The 26,401-nt window shown below is 44.9% G+C and overlaps 1 protein-coding gene across 1 annotated transcript in view; it reads left to right on the top strand.

Annotated features, from left to right (window-relative positions):
- Nucleotides 1–26,401, top strand: part of Fto (FTO alpha-ketoglutarate dependent dioxygenase) — a 349,758-nt gene that overhangs the window by 164,080 nt on the left and 159,277 nt on the right. The window lies entirely within an intron of this gene.

Here is a 26,401-nt window from a genome sequence, read left to right as displayed (position 1 = left end):
CAGCTGACCATCACGGGCAAACGTGTTTGTTATTAATCTACATGATCGTGGCAGGTCATCCCCTGTAAGAGAATGGGGACAGTCTGCAGATCTTCAGCTGACCATCACGGGCAAACGCATTTGTTATTAATCTACATGATCGTGGCAGGTCATCCCTGTAAGAGAATGGGGACAGTCTGCAGATCTTCAGCTGACCATCACGGGCAAACGTGTTTGTTGTTAATCTACATGATTGTGGCAGGTCATCCCCTGTAAGAGAATGGGGACAGTCTGCAGATCTTCAGCTGACCATCACGGGCAAACGTGTTTGTTGTTAATCTACATGATCGTGGCAGGTCATCCCCTGTAAGAGAATGGGGACAGTCTGCAGTTTTGTCGCTGAAGCCTCAGCCCATTTCTGGAAACATTTCTGAGTCTCCACAGAAGGCATTCTGCTCGACATGAGCTGCCAGGCAGCCTGAGAGCAGGGCAACAGCAGGTCCAGCGTTCATTTGTTCTTACGCCCCAACCACTATTCAAAGGGCTTTCCTACCACAGTTGACGTCGGTGGCATTGTGAGCCCTGATGTACAGGTCTGAAATATGAGGTATGGACACGTTAAGTGCTTGTCCGCAGTCACTAAGCAGGTGGTGGAGATGGAGGCACAGGCCGCCAGGCTGCAAAGCGCATGCGTTTAGTCACCGTAACCTAGGATTTAGGAAGGAGAAGTGTGGATGCCACCACATATTACTGCAGCTGAAATCAAACCATGCAGTGGGATAAAAAAAAAAAAAAAAAAAAAAAAAGTCACGGACTGGTAAGATAGCTCAGAATGTAAAGACCGTTGCCACCAAACCTGGTGACCTGGGTTCTGTCTCTGGGATATCTTCCGCATCGCGGGAGGAGAAGATGGACTCTCGAGTCGTCCTCTGACCTCCGCACAGTCACCCTGGTTCAGGTCATTCCTTCTGGGACTGCTGTGAAGGTGCTGGTCTGGATAGAGACCATGTGGAGAAGAGGGAGTGGCATAGGCCAATGGGGGAGGAGCATTAGGTCTTGGGACTGTGAAAACAAGATCAAAAATGAGGGCATTTATGGTGTGTAGAGCATGGACTGTATCAGCTAGGTGGCAGATGGAAACTGTATCAGCTAGGTGGCAGACAGAAGCCACCTGATAAGCCTCCACTTGGACAGCAATAACAACAGTAAATGCTTGCATGGTATTTTTATGAGTACTGAAGATTGCTGTCACTTAATGTTTGTGATGACCTTTGTTAATGTATCCCTGTGGGATAGGTTTGACTTTATTTTCTCACTTTTCACATATGAGGAGATAGGAGCCCAAAGGCCTTATGTAACTTTCCCAAGGTCACCAGCTAGTAGGTGGGAGAGCTGGGATTTGAACTCTAGAAGACTTGCTCTAGGCTTCTGGCCCTTTGTCGGCTCACTGATCTGCCTCCAAATGCTTGAATTTGGAATGCGGAGGAAGGTGGTAAAAGCTGTTGACCTCTAGAGAGTGACACTTGACTATCTGAAGTGTGCTGAGAGCGGTGGGCTCATCAGCAGGGTGCACAGGGATCGCCAGTCCCCACACATAATGTTTCTCAGACAGCTTTATGGACCTGTGGTTGATGTACAGGAAGCTAAACAAGCATCATGCATATGGTTTAATGAATTGAAAGATAAATATAAACCTATGAAGCCATAGTCATAGCTCATGCTGAAACCTGTCTCTCACCTCCAAAGGAGTTCACTTGGCCTGCTCATTTAGTGCTATTGTTTTTATAAGATGTTAACATAATATCTTCCCCAACTTCTATTTTATAATAATGAAAATACCAAGTTACAGATAGGAAATTTGAAAATACCAAGTTACAGATATGAAGGCCTCAGCTTAAGGCCATGAATCCAAATGCAGATCTCTGCGATCCTTTGCAAGGATCGGTGTCTGGGGAAAGAACACTGTTATCCTTGTGATGTGTTTATAGTCTCAGAGATCAATTTCCCCAAAGCCCCGAGTTAGTGCAGAACAGCATTGTGTTGCCAGGTGGTAGTGATGAAGAGTCCTTTCTGCCTGACCAGCAGCTCTGGTCTAGCCTGGGGAGAAAATGCTGCTTCTATAGGATATGCACAGAAATTCGGATAGTGCACATTTTACGTATGTTTTTAGAATTCTGCTTGCTGAGGCCTAATTCTTAGATATCCGCCTGACTTTGGAATTATAATTTGAGCCAGGTGGTGGTGATGCACACCTTTAATCCCAGCACTCAGAAGGCAAAGGCAGGTAAGTCTCTGTGAGTTCAAGGTCAGCCTTGTTTATAGAGTGAGTTCCAGGACAGCTAGGGCTGTTACACAGAGAAACCCTGTCTCAAAAGAAAAAAAAAGAAAGAAAGAAAGAGAGAGAAAGAGAGAGAGAGAAAATAAAAGAAATTATAATTTGATCAAGTTGTAAATTGTAGCCATCCAGCTAGCTTAGCCCCCGAAATAACCACACAGAAATTGTATTAATTAAACTAATGCCTGGTATTAGCTCTAGCCTCTTATTGGCTAACTTTCACATCTTGATTAACCCATTTCTATTAAATCTGTGTATCACCATGTGACTGTGGCTTACCGGCAAGATTCTAACCTATGTCCATCTCAGGCCGGAGATTCATGGCGTCTGCCACTCTTCCCTTCTTCCCAGCATTCTGTTCTGTCTACTCCACCCACCTAAGGGCTGCCCTATCAAAAGGCCAAGGCAGTTTCTTTATTCAACCAATGAAAGCAACACAAATACAGAAGGACCTCCTACACCAGTAAATTAAACCTTAAACAAATAAAGAGAACTCAGTCATTTTGTAAAATAATTTTTAAAAAGTTTGTATTGCCTTCATTTAGGAGCATCTCCCCCACCCCCAGTGAAACAGTGAAGGTTTTAGTATTGTGATCACAACAGTGATGCTTATGATTAATTCATTGAAAAGATGTGAGTGTAGATGGATGCCAGTCTCTCCATATGTGCACACACACGTTTGGTAGATAGGAGTATAGACAGTGTAGTCTCCATATGTGTATGTACACATTTGGTAGTAGTGGCACATTAGTTAAAGGAAGTATCTTCTATTTATTGTATTCATACCAGAAACATAGCACAAGGAGTAGCAATCCAGGGAATTTTCCAGAGTGCAGTTCTTTATACTTGGTGGAGCATTCTTTAGCTTTGCTGTTATAAAAAAAAAAAAAATCAATAATTCAGTGTCTCTCCCGAATACCACAGCTGGATAATTATCAGCAGAATGAAGGTTTGGACCAAGTTAAAAGGGAGGGTTCTTCTAAATTAAGCTGAACAATACTTTGAGCCTTTACAGAAGATTTCTGATAAACTCATGATAAGTTGTTTTTGCTGTTGGAAGATGCAGCAGAGACTAATCTTACCCTGGCTGGGTAGCTCTAGTGCAGAGCCACGTGGTATTTCGGTATGGGGGTGAAATCATTGGCCATTGGGAGTCTGGCTGTCAGCCCTTCTCCAGCTTTCTTAAACTTGTCAGCAGTAGGGGGCAATGTTGAGCTGCCTGTTGGCAGTCCCAAGATGCTGCCTTTCAGGAAAATGCATATAAATGTCCCATTAACTGCCAAGAATTATCCCTGTTGCTTCAAGTTAACTGTAATCTCCAGGATTCCATAACACAGGAAATCAGTTGTGGGTTCACAAATTCAACAGCAATTTCACATCAAAAGTGCAGTGTTTGGTGCACATTTGGATTCTGTGGAATTAAGCTAATCGAAAGGGCATTTCTGGATGTTCAGACTTTTCTTCTAGGGAATATATTACTCCAAATTGTTGTGATTTTAGAGGAGCGATTCTTTGTTATCTTTCTGGGTTTTTTTTTTTTTTTTTTTGAGTGATTGAGTCATGTGAGTGTTGTGGAAAGATGCCTTTGATCACTGCATTTTGTCTGTTCTACAGTTTTCCGTCTTTTTCAATGAGAAAATAAGACCTAAAACTTCGGACACTGCATGCATTACTTTTCCCCCTTTCACTTATGAGTAAACAGCCTTCGGCGGCCCTTGTACCAGGGGAGAGGAGAGTGCTGTTTCCCTCCGACTTTCTGTCCTTTTTCTCATGGGGTGGGGAGGGAGGGACAGTCTCCAGAAGCCTAGAAGAGAATGGAGAATGAGTTTTGAAGTAGCTATTCCTCCGTTAGTGGTGACACCGCACATGTCCTAACCAGCCTCACACTTCAGACAGTTTAGTCGGCTGTACATAAACTCCCCAGGCCTCTGCTGCCCACTCCCTGGCCCAGCAGGCACACTGTGCTCTGACACTCTGTCCTGCTCACTTCTCTCCTGGAGGACAGCTTTACTCCGTGCCTGCTCTTGTGATGTAAATGTTAAGCTGTATATTCGAATGACATTCTGATAAAAACCTCACATCTCCCCTGAATATTACTTTGTGAATTCATTGAGCGTCGAGCCCAGAGCAGCCTGACCCTTTGCACCAAGGTCGAGCCTTTCTTGCCTTCTTTGCTCTGTACTCAAGGAGTCTTCTAACACTGGGCACTATTCACATATTTGTATTTTAGTTTTTTTTCAACCAACCCCACTACCTCTCATCCAACATTATCATATTCTGAGGAGAGTTATCATTTGAAAGAAGCCATGCGAGCTTTTCCTGCCGGCTGAAGAGGGGATGAAAAGCTGAGGTCTCCAGCGCCGCGGCCTGAGATCCAGTGGATAGGCCATTTGTCTCCCAGGGGCTGGTATCGCTCTTTGCAAAACTGACATTTATTTTACCTATAAAAATGTTTTAACACTATCAAATTCACGGGGAGACTGAAAAGAATGCTGGGTGTGAAATCCTCTAAATTGATGACATTTATTCATTTCCTTTTGACCTTAAAAACCTCCACTTGGTAAAATCCAGTGGAATTATTCCAGCCCAGCATCCCGAGGAAGTACCGAGAGAAGCCGATGATTTATGGACTGCGGGGATTTCTTCATGCATTCTGTTGTTGCTTTTTCTTTGCCGGGAGAAAGTGGCTCTTGCTCATCCACTGTGTTCTGAGCCATTTCCTGTCCCAACTGTCCCTGGTGCTACAGTAGCAGGCCCTGTGCATGGCGATTGGCCTTAATAACCTTTGCCGGCTGGAGTGGGTAGGAGCCAAGGCAGGATTATTTTAATGTATCCGTTTTGAATCAGTATAAAATGCAACATATAATTATGTTAGGTAAGCAATAGGCTACATCTAATTTGCCCATTTATGTTAAAATTTGGCTCAGGAGAGCAGGGAGATGTGGAAAATGGGTGGGTGTTTCATTTCACAACATAACCAGGATCTTGTTGTTAAAGTTTTAAGAGAGAAATGTTCTTCAGACTGCAAAGGCGTCCCTGACAAGTTATTTATAATGGTTTAATTCCGAGGTGAGTCATGCCTCTTGACTTGTCATTGTGGTCTGCATAAATCATCAGGGAACCTCATTCTGGAGGCAGCCTGCTGCTGCAGGGACAGGTCCCCTGTTTGTGAGCCCACAGATGCAGGGAGGGAGTGAGCTGGAGAGCAGTTTGTTTGTTTCGGGAGAGCTTAATGAAGCTGTTTCTACAGCTATGGATAAAATTCTTTTTAAGTGAACCCAGGAACAAGGCTGCTTTGTATGTACTAAAATATATATTAAGTACAGTAGTATTTGGATAATAATGTCAATTCTTTTTAAGATTTCTCCTAAATTAAAGATTTTCAGGATCATGAGGGATATAATGATAAATTATAGATAACTATTTTAGGTTCATATTAATGCTGAATTTACCTAGATATGTATATATGATACATACATACATACATATATATATTCCAGTGAATACTAAATTACATGTACTAACATAATATTGTCTCCCATTTATCGGCATTTTTATCTTCATTTTTATATTTATTTTTAACTGTGTGTATCGTCCATGCATGGATATGTGCACATGGACGCATGTGCCTTTGGAGGCCAGAAGCATCAGGTCTCCTGGAACCCGATAGAGGTGGTGTGAGCCAGGCGAGTGCTGGGAATTGAACCTGGATCCTCTACAAGAGCCCCATAAGCTCTTAACCAGTGAGCTATCTCTTTAGCCCTTGGGTCAGGATTTCTAATTTAGAAGCAGAATGTATTATAGTAATTTAAGATCTGGTATGAAATGTCTGGTGGTTTTCAATTAAGATTTAAATTCCTCTCTCCCTCTTTTGACTGGGACATTGCTGAGTGTCTCAAGATAAGCCCAGATTGGAAGCAGGTTAAACAGTTACACGCACCCAATAATTCAAATTCTGGAACACAGTGTTTTAGGGCCTTTGTATTTATCTTTGGAAATTGGGGGGAAAGAGAAACAAGTTACTTCCAGCCACAAAATCTACAGTCCTTGGCTTACATTTTTGGTGATCCTCAAGATACTGGAGTTTGGTTCTTTGGACCTACCCCTAAACTCCAATTTCCCACAACTATATTGTTCTAAAAGCAAACAATCTTGAGGGAGGGAGGGGGTTTTATGTGTAATTTATTTAGCATTGACCTTCTTTCTAACATGTTTTAGGTTTTTCTTGATAGATAATTTTTTTAGTTTCTCTTAGAACAGCCCCCCCACACACACACACACGCCTTCATTGCTACAGATTTAATAATATTTTTTTAAAGTGTGTGTATCCTGTCCTTTTTTGGGAAAAAAATTACAATTCCAAGAGAATTCAGACTTAAGCCTCCCAAACACAGCATGCATGGGAAGCACTGAAGCCCGTGTTTGTGATTCTCTTTGAAGTGTTTTGCAACTGGATAAGGAAAAATTTAGAGAGCGGCTGATAGTGTTCAGGGTAAATACTTAAACCCCTTTAGAGAATTTCACACACAGATACTGTGTGCAGAAAAAAAGGGGTACTTATGTTTCTTAAAGCTGCTACAGCCTGCAGCTTTGTACTTAAAGACAGAGGTGTTGAATAGAATTCTACTGAGGATACATCCAGTGACAATATCTCAAGGAACATCAGAGCCGGCCAGTGGTAGACTTCTGTTCTTAACCCTTGCGCGAGCAGTGTGCACAGAGTTTCTGACGCCTGGTGCTAGGATGTGCAGGACGCTCAGAGGACCCTGCTGCGGCCTCTGTTCCGAACACAGCGGGCAATGGAGCACATGTGACAGGCTACCGGGAAGTGTGCCTTCGCTCTTAGCTCCAGTTAGTGTATAGAAAGGAAACCTGGGTGATCAGCCGGGATCTCCACGGTAGCCTTGACACCAGAATATTTGTTCATCTCCATTAAGTACACACATGCATGGCTCATATACACAATTTTAACACACTCGATTTGAAAAAAAAAAAACAGCAACAACAACAGCCCCACAAAAATACAGGTGAATTCTTTTGATTCAAATGTTTCTAACTATTCTGAAATTCAAATCTGTGTAAAGGGTGTAAAAGCCCTACCACTTTTCCTTGGGGAACTGTGGTAGCCTCAGCTGCTAGAATTTATTTTGGGTTGCTCTGACAAGCAGGCCATAACATGCACGTGTGAATTCAGAAACCCGGATGCCAGACTGGTGTGTCAGGAATTTCCATTTTCCCAGGAAAGACAAAGGCTAATATATAATATACCTTCTCCCCCCACCCCAAGTCCTTTTTCAAATGACTTGGTGGAGTGTTCGGTTTCTCTCTAGTCTGTCATTCACCTGACTGAAAAATAAACCTTCTCAGTGCCCTAGATGAATCATAGTGTAGAAAATGAAGTAATGCATGCACACATGAATGAATGAATGAATGAATGAATGAACAAATGAATGAATGGACAGACGGACAGGCAGACATCAAGCCCACAGTTTTGAAAAGGAATCAACCTTTCCTGGGATCTGTGCTATTTATTTGGAATATTATCGAGATTTTTGCTGTTTTAACCCCTAAGTTTAATGAGTAGTTCCTAAAACTGTTCCCTTCTGAAGTACATGGTTATAATGATCTCCTGAGAAAACTTGTAGACCCCACATTGCACCTGAAATAGGGATTCCAGAGGTTAGCTTGACCTCCCTTGCTTAGAGGTGTTTAATTGAGCTTCTGCCCCACCCTCATTCTGCCCTAGAGCCTAGGGGACTCTCTGCTGTTTGGAGCATAATGCTACCATTGCAGTTCTCCCACCCACTGAGTGTTAAATACTTGTGGGGTAGGACTGGGAATCTTGTCATACTTTGCAAAAGTGTCCCTATGGAGAAATGTGCTCAAACTGCTAAAAGCCTCGCTTCTCTGAGAACTATGGGAACACATGAAATTCCATAGTCCATCTCTCAAGGGTAGCATAACCAACCATCCTGCTCTTTCTCCTTGACTTCTGAGAAATAGTGAGCCTGTATTTTTTTTGAAAAGGGAACTATGATATACTACCTTTTTTGTATTCTTAAACGTGTTCTGTAATCGCTGGTCAGTGATGCTTTTGAGTCCATCTTCTCCTAACAGGTATGCTATGATTGACCTTGCATTTCCTTTCCATGAGCTCAGCCTCATCTGGGACCACCTGTGACCATCTATCTCACTTGTAAACATTTCCTCAGTGTGTATCACAGGCTCAGACAGATGATCTCCTGCTTGGTTTTGAGTGAGTGACAAAATTAGCTCTCAAATAAGAAAGTGAGTTACCAGGTCAGCGTTGAAAGTGAAGTAAGACCCGTGTTTGGATGGATCTTCTTTGGTTGTAGGACTCCAAGCTGGTGATTTTTTCCCCCAAGACAGGAAACAGCCCTAGGTGTTCTGGAACTAGCTCTTGTAGACCAGGCTGGCCCCAAACTCACAGAGATTCACCTGCCTCTGCCTCCCAAGCGCTGGGATTAGAGTCGTGCACCACCACTGCACAGCTTGGAGCTGGTGGTTTCTTGATAGTTACTTAAGCATTGTTAATTTAGGTGAAGAATTATGAAATGCCCATAGTTAGTCATAAGATGTTAACAGATGTTTCAGGGAACTAAGAAGTATATATTTTATTTGATTTCCTAAACTAGCAGTTCTTACCTGTGGGTCGTAATCCCTTTGAGAAACCTCTGTCTCCAAAAAATATTTACATTATAATTCATAACAGTAGCAAAATTACAGTTATGAGATAGCAATAAAAATAAGTTTATGGTTGGGGGGTCACCACAACATGAGGAACTGTATCAAAGGGTTGAAACATTAGGAAGATTGAGAAGCACTGCCCTAAACTGTACATGCAGGTGAGCTTTGTAAAGAACGGGAATAGGTCAATATGCTGATGCCTATAATAAATCAATACTTTCTTGGCACTGGAGAGTCATTTCTTGGACAACTGTGTCATAGTTGGGATAGATGGGTAGATACCATCCTGTAGTAATGCTTCAAATTAAGCATATCTCAAATCCCAATCTCGATTCTGATAATCCCTGACTTCTCTCCCAGTGTCAGTAACTAGTACTATCCAATCATTCAGCACAAGCTTGAGTGTCCTCTTGATTGAGCTCCAAGTCTGAGAAAGCTCTCTTTTCAAAATACACTTGTCACCTGAGTCACCTTCACCACCTATGCTAGCAGCTTGGCTCAAGACTGTAGTCATGGGAACTGCCTAGTAACCAGGCTTTCGGCTTCTCCTAAGCTTTGCCACCTACCCATCTGCAGTTACCTTCCTTTGACTGTAAGTCAGCTCACTTCACTGGCCTGGTCCAGACCTACCGTGACGCTCAGAAATCCGTCTTCTTTGTGTGGCTTTCAGAATCACAGAACCCACACTTCTCCTGGGGTCTTTGTGTTTGCTTTTGCCTCTGGAATATTCTTTCTCTGCTTTGCTTTTCTCATTCTTTCACTTCACGGTGTCTTTTTTTGTCCTTGGAGAGAGTTTCTCTGAGTTCATCCTGCTTGTAGGGGATCGTGTCCTCTTTGTGTGCTCAGTAGCATCTCATCATTAGACTGAATTCCTGTATTGTCTGCCTCAACTCCATCAGGCACTCCTCCCCGCACTGGGCCAGGCAGCAGAGAAGCCCTTAGCTTTACTTAGGATCAGCTCTGGGACCCCGATTGGCACATAGTAGGTGCTTACCGTACACTTATAGAAGGAAGAGCTAGATGTGCAGTCAGTGTTCTGGTCCTTCCCACTGTGTGGGGAAGCCTGGCCTCTGTTAAGTTTCCTAAAAATTATCTCCTAATTAAAAGGGGTGTTTTGAGTTGGTTCTCTGCTCAGACCCTCAGCCCAACACTGGCAGACATCTGCAACAGGGGCGGCTTCTCCCTCTCCTTCAGGTTGAAAGCACAGAGGCAGGCTGCATGCCTTTGGCATTTTTAGCTAAGAAGATTGAGAAGTCACTGGCAAATGACTTATGTAAATATGGGGACTTTGGCCTTAATTTCTTAGAGTCACCGCATTGCTACAGCTGAAGAAGGTGCCTTGTCTCATGTGTTGGTATTACTCATGTCTTAGAGTTCCTTACTCTTAAAAGCATCTAATTGAGTAAATTCATGTCAAAAATAAATGACTTCTGTAGCAAAGCTTGAACTCTGTTGTGGTTAATTTCAAAATACAGAGAAAGCAGTATGCACTGGGCAGGTTTTGGGCACAGAACTAGGAAAATCCCCAAGGAATAAACCGACTTCCGCCAGACAAGCTGAAAACTGATTAAAATATTTATCATCCTTTGGGTATGCAATAGCTTTTGATGATGGAAGGCATATTAATATTCATCTTTGCTGCTTGTCTACACTTCAGACAGATCCAGGAAAGGATGTTCAAATGACCAGTTTTCTTTCCTCACCAGGAGCCTTGAGCCCTGGTGCAGCTTGGAAAGGAGATGCGCCTTGTGATGTGACTGAGCTTTTCCTCTGGGGGATGGGGATGGGGAAACCAGCCAGGAGAGACCTTTGCACTGGGAGGCTTTAAAGGATTACTGCTTTCTCTAAGGAAGTCTTTTGCTAGAACAAAGGGGAAAGTTGGGCCATAATTTTATGAGCCACAGAACTGCTGTGCCGTCTGAGCACAGGAAATGGACCCGGCTTCATAGATGAAGCCAGGGAGCCAAGATCTATGAAGGGCTTGATGGAAATGCTCTGGAGGTAGACCCCCTCCCCACTCCCTAGCCACTTTGTTAAGGAGGAAGGAGGGAAAAAAATGAGTCGTGTCTGCAGTTTATGCCCAGGTCTTGTGCTGTTGTTTTGAGTATACCGTCCATTGCCTCTTCATCCTCAGCCAGAACCTGAATAAATGTGCTTGTCTACATGAAGCTGCACAGAGTGGCTTGTAGGCTTTTAGGGTCAGTCTTATTAACTTCCTTTTTTTTAATGAGAGAAAGAATGTGACTCTATTAACTGTGATAATTAAGTAGCATTTTCTGGCTGGTTTGAAATAACCTTGATTCCATATTGGGTGCAAATATGAGCACTGAAGGAACTTGCCCTTTCTTATTGATTGGTCTGAAAAAAACCAAAAATTGAAAAGAAGCCTCTCATAAAACATGTCAGCACTTAGTTTCAATATTTCAAATCTGAAGATTCAGAAGCTTCCCTTTTATACTTACTTTTTTTTAATAATTCCATGCTACTCAGATATTTGTATGAGTGATAACCTGAAAAATGTACAATAATTTTCTTTTAAATCTATTTTAATATTGCGACATCAAGAGAGAAATGTCCTGTCTTCATCTAGTCGTTTAATCATGCATCTGCTCCATGTCGTCCAGATAAGGGGAGCTGTACAAAGAGCTGGGACTTAGGTCTCCCAGGCTGATAAGGCACAAGGCGGTAAGTAATTCAGCAGGAGGAAAATCAAAGGCGAAAGGCAGAGTCTGACACAGGCCTGTGGGAAAACGGGGGGTTCTGATAGATGGGGACGGGTGGAAGATCGTCAAAGATGGCGCGGGCTGAGATGCAGGAGGCAGGAAAACATTCTATGCTTGCAAACTTGATTAGACTTCATGGAGTTTGTTTTGTGTGAGTCGGGCAGCGACAGATAAGATGAGAAAGATTAGTGCGGACCGTTTTGTCCTAATGCATTTTCGGTGAAGCACAGCCCCCTCATCCCTAATGACTACCAAAGTCATCGGGAGCAGAGCCAAGTATGTGCAGCTAAGAATAAAATGGAAACCAGTTTGATTATCTTGTGTTTGCAAAGGTTTTGCCTAGAAAACAAGTCAGGTCACATCATTTGCCCCAATTTCACAATCCCTAAACACAGCTAACAAGCAACTCTCCATTGTCAGAATATGAATTACAAATGGGTGGCTTTTCTTACCAAGGTTCTTATTATTTCCCTTCCATTATCTAAATGCCAGAATGATAATTTTAAACCTTGGCCAGAGGCAGATCTTCCCACATGTGAGCCACTTACAGGTTCTCTCCTGTGTGCGGGAGCATGCCCCTTCACTGCTAGGATTGTGGTGGAAGAAATGGCATCTCCCACGTGTCTTGTCCTGGTGACGGTCCCGAGGACTCAGTACGGCATAGGCAAAATTTTGAAATATCACTAAAGGCCATGCATTAGTTCCTTGATTTGGTTCAGGATAGCAGGCATGGTAATACATAGAACAGAATGGGCTCTTTCTCACACTCTCGTCCCTTTGGGCTCGCATCTCCTGTTAGGGACTGCTCGCTGTGCTGTGCTGCCCTGTGTTTGCCATTGCCCTCTGGCACAGTAGTGACACCGTGTGAAACACCATGTGAAACGCCAGGGTGGTGTCACTGGCTGCCGCTCCTTCTGGTTCCTTGTGATGCATATGGATCTTTGTTCCACCTCACCCTTTGTCCCTCTGCTGCTGCTCTTCCTTCTAAGGCACTAGGTGTTGATTCTGGAGTGATCACTACGACTCAGCTTGTCCATCCTTGAGAGTCTGAAGATTGCCTTCACTTTGGTTCTCTAGGATCTTAAGATCTGGGGTTAATTAAAAAGACCCTTTCTCCTTAGATAATAGTGAGACAGAAAGATGACGTTATAGAGCTACTCTTTCATTTTACCAGAACCCTTATGAGTTCCCACGGTGTAATTCTCTGGACAACAAATGGGGTTCGTGCTTTCCAGAAAATTCCTTTTCTATGTCCTTTTTGTTTTTTTTTTTTTTAATTGTTCCCAAGGAATAGATAGCAAAGATGTGCAATTCAAGTAAAGATCATTCTGACCTCGTTCTTTGGTGAGAAGAGGAGCTCAGAAAGGCATGGGGACAGAGAGGCAGACCATGGTGGGTGTGGAGCCTCATTTCCCAGAGGCCGTTCACACTGCACAGCAGCCCCCGGCTCCAGCAGCTGGGCCTTCCTGTGCTGTAGCAGCCTCCACCTGTGTGTTGTAGCACAGCACGACCAAGAAGCTATTTCTCTGAAACATTTCCCCACCCCGTTAGTGTAGAGGTGACGTGTGATTTAGTGCACCCTCCATTCCCGGCATGCTGGTTTTGCTTTGTGGCACCATCTTCTTCTCTGGCTGGCAGGATGAGTACTTAGTGTGACTCCCATATATGCCAGAGCCCTGAGCTGGGCTTTCAGGTAAGCGGAATTACTGGGATGAAAACATCTGTAGTGGAGAGAAGCATTCTCTTTCTCTTGGTCCCTGAAGTCACCCTTTCCCTCCCTCAGTGGCTAGCACTATTCCTCGCTTTTTCTAGACATTTTAAGAGATACTTTGCATACTTAAAATTATATATGCAATCTTGATTATATAACACATTATATCTTTTTTGAAAAAGATTTGTTTTGTTTTAAATTGTGTATATGGGTATGCATGAGGGAATGTGTGCATGATTGCTCGTGCCCACAGATATGAGAAGAAGGCGTTGGAGTCCTCTGGAGCTAGAATTGTAAGTAACTGAGAGCCATCTGGCATGTTCTTAGACCCGAACTCGGGTCCTGTGCAAGAGCAGTGTGTGCTCTCAGACAGTAAGCCATCATGCCAGCCCTCATATAACCGTCCCTTGCAGATCCTTCCAGGTTTGCATGTTCTTATCATGTGGTTTCATAATCTATTTGGCTAGTCTCTTATTATCTTTAGTTTAACACTTCCACAGATAATGTAGTAATGAGTATTTTTCTATATAATGTTTTTGACATTTGAAATCATCATAACACTTAGAAGTAGAATTATTGGACTAAAATACATGCATTTTTTATTGTAGTTTTTAAGGAAGAAAGGGTTGGGCAGAGTTCTTTCTGGGGAAGGCATGGCAACAGTCAGGTGGCAAGACCAGGAAGCTGGGCGATCACATTTTCTTCCACACACAGGAAGTAGGGACAGAACAAGAAATGGGGCAAGGCTTTATAAACCCTTAAGTCCTGCCCTCCTCCCCCAGTGACATACTTTCTCCAGAAATGGGACCAAGTATTTAAATACAGGAACTTATGGGGGCACTTCTCATTCAGCCCATTCCATTCCACCTCTGCGTCCCTCAAAGCCATCTCGTGATGCCAGATGAATCCAGCCCAGCTTCCCAAGTCCCCATGGTCTTTCACAGTGTCACCGCATCTCAGCAGTAACCCCTGTAAAGAAAAAAGAAAATTAGATACCTCCAACATACACGGCACAGAATATGCATTTCCATTCCAAAAGGCAAGGACGGGGGCCATAGTGAGGAAAGATTGGGCTAAAGTAAGCCCAAAACCCAGTAGGGAAAACACCAAGTTCTGTAGCTCCATATCAGATATCTAGGGTGTGAATTTCAGAGGGCTTAGATGGCCCGACTCCGCCCTTTGCTGTCTGCTCTATACATCTCTCTTAGGTTTTGTTCCCTCTGTTCAGCTGTCCTCGGCAGATGTCTCCTTTCTGCTCTGCCGATGAAGAAGTTGGGGCTCAGACTGCTGAGTGATTCACCAGGTCACATACTTAATGAATGACAGATCTGGGGTTTGTAGTGAGGCCGAGGTTCCTGCTCTCTTAGTTGCTATAATAACTTGAGCCACACAGCACTTCCGTCATTGTGATCAAAGAACCAGAGTAGATCCCCAGGTTCTAATAGGGAGCCGTCCTGCATGCTGACTGGTAACTGTGGAAACGATCGCTCTCTGCACACTGGCACTGAATTAGCTGGGGCAGCTACTGGGGTCAACTCGAGCCCTAAAGGTAGAGTTTTCCCCCCACACACACTTCCCCCTACAAATCCTAAGGCTTGGTCTCCTGACTATTTTTGCTGGTGGAAGTGATGGGAGGAAACATGCCTGCTGCCTAATTTCTGTTTAAAGTTATGTTGCTGTTGGACAGTGTTCAGGTCTGAGCTTCAGTTGTTGCTGTCTGATATGATGAGCCTTCTTGGCCTCCTGTTTGCTGTCGTCCTTCCTCCTCTCAGCCAGTCCCCATCAGGTTTATTTAAACACTGCTTTATCCTCTGCGCTGGGCCCTTTCCTGCTTTGCTGTCAAAGTGCAACTCAAAGCCTTTACTGTGCACAACAGAGTTTCCAGTTCCACTTCCTAGTTCCTAGGCAAGACGTTGTTTTTTCTGGAAGACTGCAGGTGTGGGGGGGGGGCACGGACAGACGACTGCACAACAGGACTCAGTAGATTGCGGAGCCCTTAGGATTGTGATGTTAGTTAAACGTCCCGCGTGGCGACAAAGATACAGCCGAGGAATCAGTTTAAAGGAGGAAAGTTTATTTTTGCTAAGGGTTTCAATCAGAGGTCTACTAGCACCATTGCTTTGGGCCCAAGGCAAGAAGGACTATCATGGCTGTAGGAAGTACATGACAGAGGAGGCTGTTTACTTCCTGGCATCTGGGAAACTGGGAGAAGGGGCTAGGGACAAGACAAAGTCCCCGAGAACATGCTTCAACAACCCGTTCCTTTCAATGCCCCTCCCATACAGGTAGGTAGGTAGGTAGGTAGGTAGTTGAGTAGCATTTTAAAAGAACAGCCAAACATCTAGGAGCCTGTGGTACAGGGTATGTTGGCTGCACCTTCTGCATGTGTGTTTGTGTGTGGTCTTTGTTGAATGGCCTGCTATCCCTACTTCTTGTTTTAATCTGGGTGGCCAAATTCCCTGAGTTTAAAGCCTCTGCTTGCTGATGTCTTTTCGGCCTTTCCTGGGATGTTGTTTCCCTGCATTAGTGAGCATCAGCATTAGGATGTGCGGTTGTTAGAACCCTCAAGTAAGGTTCCCGGCTGCTTGGGTTCTTAATCTTGACTGCATATTTGGATCGCCCAGGAAATTTCTTTCAAAATATTGCTTGGACATCAGCTCCAGAGACACTGATTTAACCGGCCTCGGTCACGGCTCCCAGTTGATAGTGTTTTGGCAAGCTGCAGACTTGACTAAATGGGTGAATAAGTGAACTAGTTAACAGATGAAGAGGGAGGCCCTCTCCCTTTAGCTCAGAACGAATGTATCCAGTCTGCTGTTTTTCTTTAATTCCCAGAGTGGTCTGGAGTAGGCGCTCAGGAAAGAAAGCTGTGTTTCTAATTCTTATGTGTGGTAGAGGTTAATGTTAACAGAGTCGTAACGTAAAGAATGCAGAGGGACACATTGGGTGGGTAGGATACCAGAGAGCATCACGGTCAGTGGGGACTTCTGTTTTCATCTGGGAATCAGGAAAGAAATTGACAGAGATAGGAGAGGGAGGAGAATGGTTGTTTTCCATGGAAAGAATTGTATGTATTGGGGATGGGACGTAAATGCATGTTACACGCAAGGTTCTGAAACGGCTGTGACTGATAATTCTACTCAAGCTCGTCTTATTTGGGAAATGGCACCACTCCTCTCCTCTGTGCCTGGCAGGTGGTGTGTGGAAGCACCTTGAACTGTCTCTCAGCAGCTCACTTTTTATTGTGTTTTCCTGCTGTTCTGCTGCTAGCCTGTCTAGACCCGCCCTCTCTTCCCCGCTGCCCCCTGGCTTCAGGCTTCAGGAGGTCCTCATACAGCTGCTAGGGTAATGTTTTGTTTGTTTTTTGTTTTTTGTTTTTTTTCAAGGCAGGGCTTCTCTGTAGCTTTGGAGCCTGTCCTGGAACTCATCCTGTAGACCAGGCTGGCCTCGAACTCACAAAGATCCACCTGTCTCTGCCACCCAAGTGCTGGGACTAAGGGTGTGAGCCACCACCGCCTAGTTTAGGGTAATGTTTTTGATTGCAGATCTGGTCATGCCTCTCCCTCATAGACTTATCAGTGGGTTCAACTGATTCATTCTCAGTCCCTTGTGCTGTCCCCGCTACCCCCGCCTTACTCAGGGAGAGTCTGCCCTGCTGCCCTGCGGTCCTTCCCCAGTCAGTGAAAGCACAGAGCTCCTTCTGCTTGATGGTCTTTGTCTATCCTTCCTCTTCCTGATTGTCTTCTCCCACTGAGACAGACTCTCATTTTTCAGGTGTGACTCCCTTGACCTCCTGACTAGATCAAATGGTGGACTCTGATTCTGCCGTTATCCTCAGGAAGCCAGCTTTGGCAGCTCAGGCTTTATCTGGAGGCCTTGGGTATCTTTGGCAGACAGACCTTAGGAGCATTTCCTTGTTCCATGAAGATCCTCTGCCTCCAGAGGCATGGGAATCACAGCTGTGATTTTGGGCAAATGATTTCTGTATCTCATTAGCTGCTCCTTGACAGAGAATTGGGGACTGTTGATCCATACCAACTGCACCTCAAAATGCCATGTGATTTCCTTGTACAGACTCCTCCCACTCGTGTGAACTGGCCAGTTCCACGGTGTCATTGGGTACCGTTATCCTCAGGAATACTGCAGCGTCAGATTTCCACTCTGAGCGACGCCTACACTGTCACCGGCTCCACAAAGACAGGGCAGTAAAGCCATCACCCAGCCTTCATTGTGTCCAACACGGCTCCCATGTCCAGCCTGCCAGGGCACCCTTGCAGTGCAGCTGCGTGCTGGGCTTTGATGCACTTGTGGGACGAGCCCTGGCAATGTGCCAGCTCCTTCCTCAGTTCCGCATCTTCCTAATGCCCCTTGACTCCCACATTTGAAAAGGCAGGGTTCTTGGGGGTGCTATATTTTCCTTTTCTCCTCCAGACATCAGCAACTCCAGGAGCTCTGGCCCTCAACTTCCTGTCAGAAAGGTCTAAAGCCTGCCCCCATAACCCAGCCCACAGTTGGCCTGGGTTGGGAGTCACCTGACTTGGAAGTCCCCTGACAAGGTCAAGGACCAGTGGACTTTAGTATGTCGAGCCCTATGGTCCGTGGACACTGGTTTTAGAAGCAGTCTTCAGAGGCTATTTTTTACGACTTTTCTGTGGGTGCCCAGCCTTGCCTTCTAACTTGGAAAGACTGGGATGTTTCTTGGCACGGGAAGGGCCCTTGGCAAAAGTGCAAGACTCTTCATGCTGACTGAGTTGGAATCTCTCAGTGAGAAGTGACTTGTTGTTCTGATTAGAATGTAAATACTTGCCAATGTTGAGTTTTGTCTCTCGCATGAGTTTTATTATACCCTCCTGTGTTTATAAACATGTCTAAGCATAAGGGAGAAATTGTGGGAACCTTTTGTGCCCACAAGAGTATCCTTTTTTTTTCCTGCGTGAGCTGAAGTTAAGATAACTTACCTTCCCCAGAAGCCCTAGTATAGTGCCTAGGTTCTCATCTCTGCATTCTTCCATTCTCTTTTAGAAGTCAGCAAAGAATTATGTTCAATTGTAGTTCAAGTTCAGCTGGTGTCTACTACAGATGGTCAGTTGTAGTTCAAGTTTAGCTGGTGTCTACTATAGATGGTCAATTGTACTTCAAGTTCAACTGGTGTCTACTATAGATGTTCAATTGTAGTTCAAGTTTAGTTGGTGTCTACTATAGATGGTCAATTGTAGTTTAAGTTCAGCTGGTATCTACTATAGAGACACAGAGTTCAAACCAATAGACAGTCATCCAATTCTTTTTAAGTTTAATGTGCCAAGCATTAGAGAACGTTCATGTGTGTGTATGTTAAGCAAACAGATATATGCACAAATAAGACATGATGTGTGGGATGCCAAACATATGGACCAATAGTGTAGTAATGGTACTGTGTTGGAGAGCTCATGTCAGACAGAAACATTGAAGACTTCATAGAAGAGGCACCACCTTTGGGTTTTATCTCAGTGAATCAAAAGGAAAGATTTGCTGAGTTCTGAAGAGGAGAGATGGGGCCATTTGGAATAAAGTAAATGGGGTGGGGGAGCACAGAAGAAAAGAATGTGTATCTGATACTTAGATATAGTGGGGGGCGACACCTCAAAGGGGAGAACCAGCCTTGAATGACACGCTTTGACGTTTGTCCTTTGTTTTGGGTACAGTGGTGAAGTTGTCAAAATGATAATGGTAACAGCACAGTGGCTAAACTTTAGGGAAGCGAAGCTGGCCAAGAAGACCTATTGCAAGAAATTTCTACGACAAATAGCAAAGGCAATAAGGGAAGAATACAACATAGGGTGAATCCAGTTTTGTATTTTACAGATAAAAGAAATCTCATCATTGTTTAATAACCTCAAGAGACGGGGAAAATGGGTGGGTAAATAGATATTCCATGTGCCACCGTGAAGGACACAGATGAGAAAGACATTTAGGGGTAAGGAATGAGTGTGACTCGCCAACAGAGCGTCTCCAAAGAACTCAGTCCAGAACCCACCGAGGCCCTCAGAGCTAGCGCACACTTGGGAATTTGAGCGGTGTCTACAGTAGACACACATTATTGCCTGTTCTTTACCAGCCGTGTTCTTTTCTGTCAACTCACATGTAAGAACACCAAACACATGACAGTCATCTCCACTGAAACAGAAGCTGCGATAATGGGAGTGAGAAAGAGAAGGGAAGTAAAAAAATAGACACTCAGTGCGGTGGAGTATGGGATGTATCGAGCATGAGCAGCTAGTGAAATGGCCTGACAGGCAGCCGCAGCAGTGCTGGATGTGAGCAGAGGAGAGTCGGGGGCTTACCTGTGTCAGACTGTGAGAAGTGAGAAGGAGCAGGTGAAGGTGCTAGGCCTGTAAGCAGACAGGTCTGGGAGATGGGGAACTCAACTCTTGCCAGTGATGTTCATAGGTCACCCTGAGGTGCCTGCCTCGAAGCCCGTTTTATCCCTGGTGTGCTCCTACAGAAAGAAGCCTGGGGACGTGCAGTTGTTATAGCCGACTGAAAGAGAGGCTGACCTAAAGCCTTAAACATTTTAATTTGCAAACCCATTGTTGTATTAAATCACAAATGGGAGGCGACTTAGCAATGCATCTCCAGAACTGCACCCGGCTCTGGCTGTGGCTTTGCAATTTATGTTGAAAATGAACATTGAACTCCGTGGCATAAAAACAGATTGTTGATTTTGTGATTAATTTGGCCTCTAAGGCCAAGGAAACTGTTGATGCTGTATATCAGTTATAAAGTTGTGGTAACATTTGTGGGGCAAAATGAAAAATCAATACCGTAACTACAGGATAGCTCTCTTAAAATCTGAGGTGTGTTTGCTTGCAAATTGCATGGAAGAAACTGACCCCCACAGGGACAAGCCTACCTTCATTTTCCAGGAGTGTATATCTAGGGCAGAAAGGCAGAGGGAAATGTTGGGTGTTATTATAGTGTTGCTGGGGGTGTGAGGAGAAAGATCAAATTGTTGCAATTTCGAGCAAAACCTTACTTATGGTTATGTGTGTCCTGAGGCAACCTCAAGGAGTGTTCTCTCTCAGATGGCTGTGCACTCAGGAAGCTCAAGATGCCTGGGTCATGCTTCAGCCGCTGCTAATCTGTAGGCTGGTGGCATAACCATCTCTTTTGTTCCCTGGTGGGTGTGGTGGTCTTAGGTGAATACTTACTGGTGTCAGTGCCTTGACGTTCTTCCGTGGAGAGAGAGCATCTTCCTTTCGCATGCTATGAATAAGACATTGGAGGTATTTGTTCTCCATTCCTAGAAAGGGGATCTTCTTGCCTGTTAGCCTGTGCGTTTAGAAACTGGTATTAGGCCTTTCTTTCTTATCTAGCCTTTTGTTTTAGCAAAAGAAAATGATCTCTGTTTGCCCTGGTAAATGAGTCATTCTCAGACTTCATTAGACGCACAGAATCCAGGGAGGGGCCTTTCATTGTTGGCATTGCGCTTGCCCAGGATCGTTAGTTGGCAGTTGTGTTTGGATGAAGAGACCCATTCTGTGATGGCAACTGCCCAGATGTCTGGAATAGTGCTAGGATTAAGTATGACCCATGACCTAGGCAAAACTTGTAGCACAAATGGTAAAAACCCAAAGACAGAAGACCCACGAGCAGCCCTGGCTTGAATTGGTGGGCTAAAAAACCTCCAACATTTTTAATTTGTACCCCAAACATTGGGTGCCACATGAAGCACAAATAATAAAAACCCAGAGACAGAAATTGAGGTTCAACCCGAAAACCAGAAAAGCAAGGCAGCCAAGCCACTAGAAAAGTTTCACCTCTTCCAAGTCTGGGCGACTGCAAACTAACCAGCTAAGCCTCTCTCTCCTCCCATTTTATATTCCCTCTAATGCTGGGATTAAAGTCGGGACTCTCTAGTACTGGGATTAAAGGTATAGGTCACCACCACCTGGATTTGTTTCTTCTTTGATCTTGTGTAGCCCAGGGTGGCCTTGAACTGACAGAGATTCATCTGCCTCTTTCTCCCAAATCCTGGGATTTAAGGTATGTGTCACCATTATCTGACCTTTAGTGGCTTTAGCTTTGCCTCTGGTCTTCAGGCAAGATTTATTTACTAAAATGCGAATAATATTACCACTATAAAAACTCGCTACCAGATTCTCTGCTTTACCAGTCAGGCCATCCTTAGAGCCAGGACTTACCCCATGTTAGAGGAAGAGGAGGAGGCAAGGGTTAGTGACATGCCAGTAGTCGTTGTCATTGCGTCCGGTGGACTTGCTTCAAGTAGCCCTTCTCGGGGCTTCTGCCCCATGTGACAGAGGACGGTTGAGTGCTCAGTTGCCTTGGAGATGTGGGCAAAGGAGGCTGCTTCTTTGCCATCTCTTTTGCTTCTCATTTCATTTGAAGCAGTGAATTTGTGCTTTTGTATAACACCAAGATTAATATGGCCATGTTTAGTTAGCCTTTGTCTTCTCCCTTAGGAGCTCTCTGTCCGCAAAAGAGACACTTCTGCCTTGTAAGGTGGCAGTGATTGCTCCACAGTTTGGACCATCTCCAACAGCTTTGTTCTCTGCAAAACAAACTTGATCTGATGAATAAAAGTTTGGTGAGTCAGATCAGGAAGAAGTCCTTGTCTCTGATGAGGCTCTGAGAATCAGACACAGTGAACATCGGGGATTAAATAGACCCTAATCTCAGAAGAACACCCCGGAGCATGGGAGCATCCTGCTAGAGATGCTGTGCGTCTTGCAGGCCATGTAGGTTTTCTGTTAGGGACAACATCAAAGCTGGGAACTTCAGAGATTATAGTGTGCTTGACAGCAAAACTTGCCTGTGCCCTGCTCCTCATCTTTCCCTGCCAGTGCTTGACCCCAGAGCAACATCCTTTCTTCTCCCATACAGGACACATATCCCCCTCCAGTCCAGAGGCTGCTGCCCTGCACTGCCCCTTTAAAGCCCTTGTGGGTCAGCATCAGGGCCTCAGCCATCAGCATTGTCCTGCCACAGTGGGGACACCTTCCCACGGCCACTTCCCAGGGCCTCTCTTATTTGTGGAAGAGTTTCAGTGTTTTGCTGACTCCAAGAAGATCAAACAACGGGAAGACGGGGTGTTTCCCTCATTACAGACAAAGGACTTAGTCCTTTACCTTAGAATTTTTGTTTTCTGTGAAGTCTCAGAGAAATACACTCCCGTCTTTTCTGTAATTGTTTCCCTGTTTCCGACTGTGATGGGACTGCCCCCACACGTTCTCATCTGTAGCCTGGAAACCAGCGACAACAAAGAAAACTGCCTTTGATACATTGTTGTGGAGCAAAATCAAACTGTTCTTCAGTGAGATCTTTTTCTAGAAAGCAAGTTATGGTAGCATTTTGCTTTTCAGGCTGAAAAACCAAACAAGGAAGAAAAATTTCTAAAGGAGAGGATTCCTGCTTCTTGCCAGGATGCTCTTGGATCCAGCCTTTAGCTACTACTTGGGATGGTCAGATACCAGTGGAGGACAGGCTGGAAAGGCAAATGCCGTCGAGGGGAAACTCTATGGCATAAAATCTCAGTAGTGGAAAGTGCTTTGTGCCTAAAGATAGGTCTTTCTGGTGCACGGCTGGCGATGGTGAATGGCGAGGGACTCACTAAAATATCTTAAATCGTCTCCCTTAAACATGTAGCATCCGTAGAGGTCAGACAGAGCCGAAACTTGAACAGCTGTACAACAAGCCTCGGAGATTGTCTTTAATTGTGTCCCCTTTCTCCAACAGCAGTAATTCTTGTTTATATTGTCAAGAACCTTTCCACCGAGCACAAGCACACCATACTTGAAGGTCAAATGCTCGACCCTTCCGCATGGTTACAATGAAAATGGCCTCTTTTGTTTTCATTAATGTATACCCCAGCCGCGGATACAGGGAGAATGGGGGCCCCAGCGCTCAGCAGGCTGAAGTAACTTATTGTAAAAGACCCACAAAGGGGGCACATTTCTGTTTCCACACACACTTGTTTAGCCTTTGCCTTCTGCATCCAACCACAAAACAGTAGGATCATTTATCAATGGGCAGAATTTTTGGGTACCATTTTGTTCCCTTGACCTCTGTTACTTTTTACTGACCCAACCAAATTGCTTAAAATTTTTCCCTTTCTGCTGTCATTGTTTAAAGCCGCTTAGTGTCTCTGAAGTGATCCCCTTTCTCTTGAACACTTTACACTCCTGTTGGCCACAGCACCTGTTACTGTAGTGGACCATGAAATGGCGAATGTCATGCAGCTCTTATTGACTGATAATACTTTATTAGATATAAATAGAGTATCCTCCAGTCTCGGGGCAGATGCACATGTGCCCACAGAGACCCGTGTATTGATTTGTGGAGGTCAACCAGGAAAGGAGGTTGGTGTATTTGTTTGTTTGTCAGGCAAGAAATATTTCTTTTTCTCCTTAAGAGTTAACCAAAGCTCAGGGGGCCAGTTCAGCAAACATTAAATATGAGCCTCAAACACGAAGGCCTCTTTGTTCCTGAAACAAAAATACCGCAGCAGGTGGTAGCCTCAAACACAGGAGGGAGGAGGAGGTCCAGTTGTTGCCCATTTTTCTAATCCTTTCAGAATACCCATTGTCCAGACCCCAAATTTAAGCTGTCCCCGCTCAGTCTCATGGAGAGAAGCTTGGCATGAAAGGGCTGCACCCGTTGATGCTTCTGCATGCGGGCTTCTTCTTTGGGTACGGAGCGTGTCACCACTAAACAAGACAGGAGAGGTAATTATCTCCCAGAGAAGAGCCAGTGAGACCTGTTGATGAACACATGAAACTGTTCTCAGTGTGGGAAGGTAGAGTGCAGTGGGGGTGTGCGCCAACAGTGGGTGCTTCCACCTTGTAAACCCCGGCGGAAAGGTGGCCTTTGTTGTCCTGGGGGCTCTCAAAGCAAGTGTGTGTGAACCACAGCTCCTTAAAGCTGGGGTTAAACTCTATGTTATCCTTCTTTGTTTCTCAAGGTGTTGCACCAGGGGGTATAGCTTTTAGAAGGGTTAACAATCTAGGTTGGAAAAAATAAGAGGTTTTTGCTTTTCCTAAAATTGAATGGGATGTAGTTGCTAACTCTAGACCCCAGGACACCCTGGGTAGACTACATTAAAAGATGCCAAGGGGCTAAGGCAGGCTCCCAGACAGGTTCCTGTTGCTGCTTGTAATGAAGGCACCCAGATTCCATTCATGTGCTGGGCTCTTCTGTATTACCATTGAGCCACCCGTAATTGATTCTTTGATTCCAAATCACAGCCATTGAAGAAAATGGGTGCAGTGTAATGATAGTTTTCATTTATAAACTTGTGAGACGTCTGGGGCTGAAAATCATGTTCCCCGAAACTTAAGACACAAATCCTAACAAGTGACAGATGCCCCACACCAAGTGCTGTGTGAATACTGGATGCTCATGCTTGCCAGGAGGAAGCTGCATTTTTGCCGCGTCGGCTGCACATTCGGTCCGGTGAGAGCTGTGACTGGTGGTGCTAAACTTATGGACAGAGTTGGAGCTGCCACGTGGTAAGGCTGTGTGTGCATGTTCATGTGTGCGTGCGTGTGAGTGTGTGTGTGCATGTGTGCATGACTGTGCGTGTGCATGTGTGCATGACTGTGCGTGTGCGTGTGCGTGTGTGTGTGTGTGCGTGTGTGCATGACTGTGCGTGTGCATGTGTGCATGACTGTGCATGTGCCTGTGCGTGTGCGTGTGTGTGTGTGTGTGTGTGTGTGTGTGTGTGTGTGGTGCTTGAAAGGAACCCTGGGCTTAGCACATGCCAGTCAAGCATCTTACTACTGAGCTACTCCCCAGTCCATCTTCAGAGGCGTAGCTTGAGATAGGATTCCAATATGTAGCCCAAGATTTCTTTAAACTCAAGGTCCTCCCTATTCTACCTCCCTCCTACTTCACCACCATACCCATCCCCAAACTTGAGGACTTTATAGCTTTTCAGATAACAACAGCATTTAGAAGTCAGTGTTTCTTATGATATGAGTATCTCTTCCACTTACAAATGTGAGAAAAGAGGAAACCCCCTAAATTATTTTTTTTTTTTTATCGTTTTTAGCCTTTCAAGAAGCCATCTGGAATAGTTGTTTACAGACCCGAGGCTCTTCCCTTTCTCTGTTAAGAAGTGGTGTCACTTTTAATGCCAGTGTGGCACAGTGTGTGATCTCCTGGGATGAAGCTCCCAGTGAGGATTGCCTTGATCAGGCTGGCATGTGGACATGCCCATGATGGAGTTTCCTTAAGTGGTTTAGCTGAAGTAGGAAGACCCACCCCGAGTGTGGGCAGCACCATTTCAAGGGCAGGGCCCCAAACTGTGTGAGTGACAGGAGTAAACACGGTCATTTCTGCTCCTGACTGAGGTGACTACTGCAGGGCCTGTCCTGACTGCCCGCAGTGCTGCGCCTGTCCTGGCTGCCCGCAGTGCTGTGCCTGGAATTGTGAGCCACATTACCCTGTCTCCCTTAAGTTGCTTTCCTCAGGGTGGCTTATCACGACACAAGGAAAGGGAACTACATAGTGTTATTCTGTCAGGCCTGCTGTACCTGTGTCCAAGTAAGACTCCAACAGTCAGGGAGAGAGCCTTTGCTCCCACTGGCATAGGCTGACACCGAGACTGGGCACTTCCTGAAGCCTACCATCATTCCTCCCGGTCCTGCTTACCATGCCCACTCCCGCTCTGGCTTCTGGGCCGGTGTCAACACCCTGAACCTGGGTGTCATCACTTGCTGGATAAGTTAGCTCATGCCGTTGACCTACACAGATGGTTGGGAGGATTTATTGGGCTGTCAGGTCGCACATCAGTCCTACCCAGCTGTGTGACTTGGGGTGAGTTACATAATGCTTTCGTTTTATTACCATTTATTATTATTGATAGTTATTATTATTATGTGTGTGACCATGCGTGTGTGTGTTGGCACACATATAAGCAGAATGAGCATATGGGGGTCAGGAGGCCTC

Source organism: Arvicola amphibius, chromosome 15 (genome assembly GCF_903992535.2).
Source record: "Arvicola amphibius chromosome 15, mArvAmp1.2, whole genome shotgun sequence".
NCBI lineage: Eukaryota > Metazoa > Chordata > Mammalia > Rodentia > Cricetidae > Arvicola > Arvicola amphibius.
Note: the sequence above shows the minus strand (reverse complement) of the source record. Positions and strands in the feature narration are given on the sequence as shown.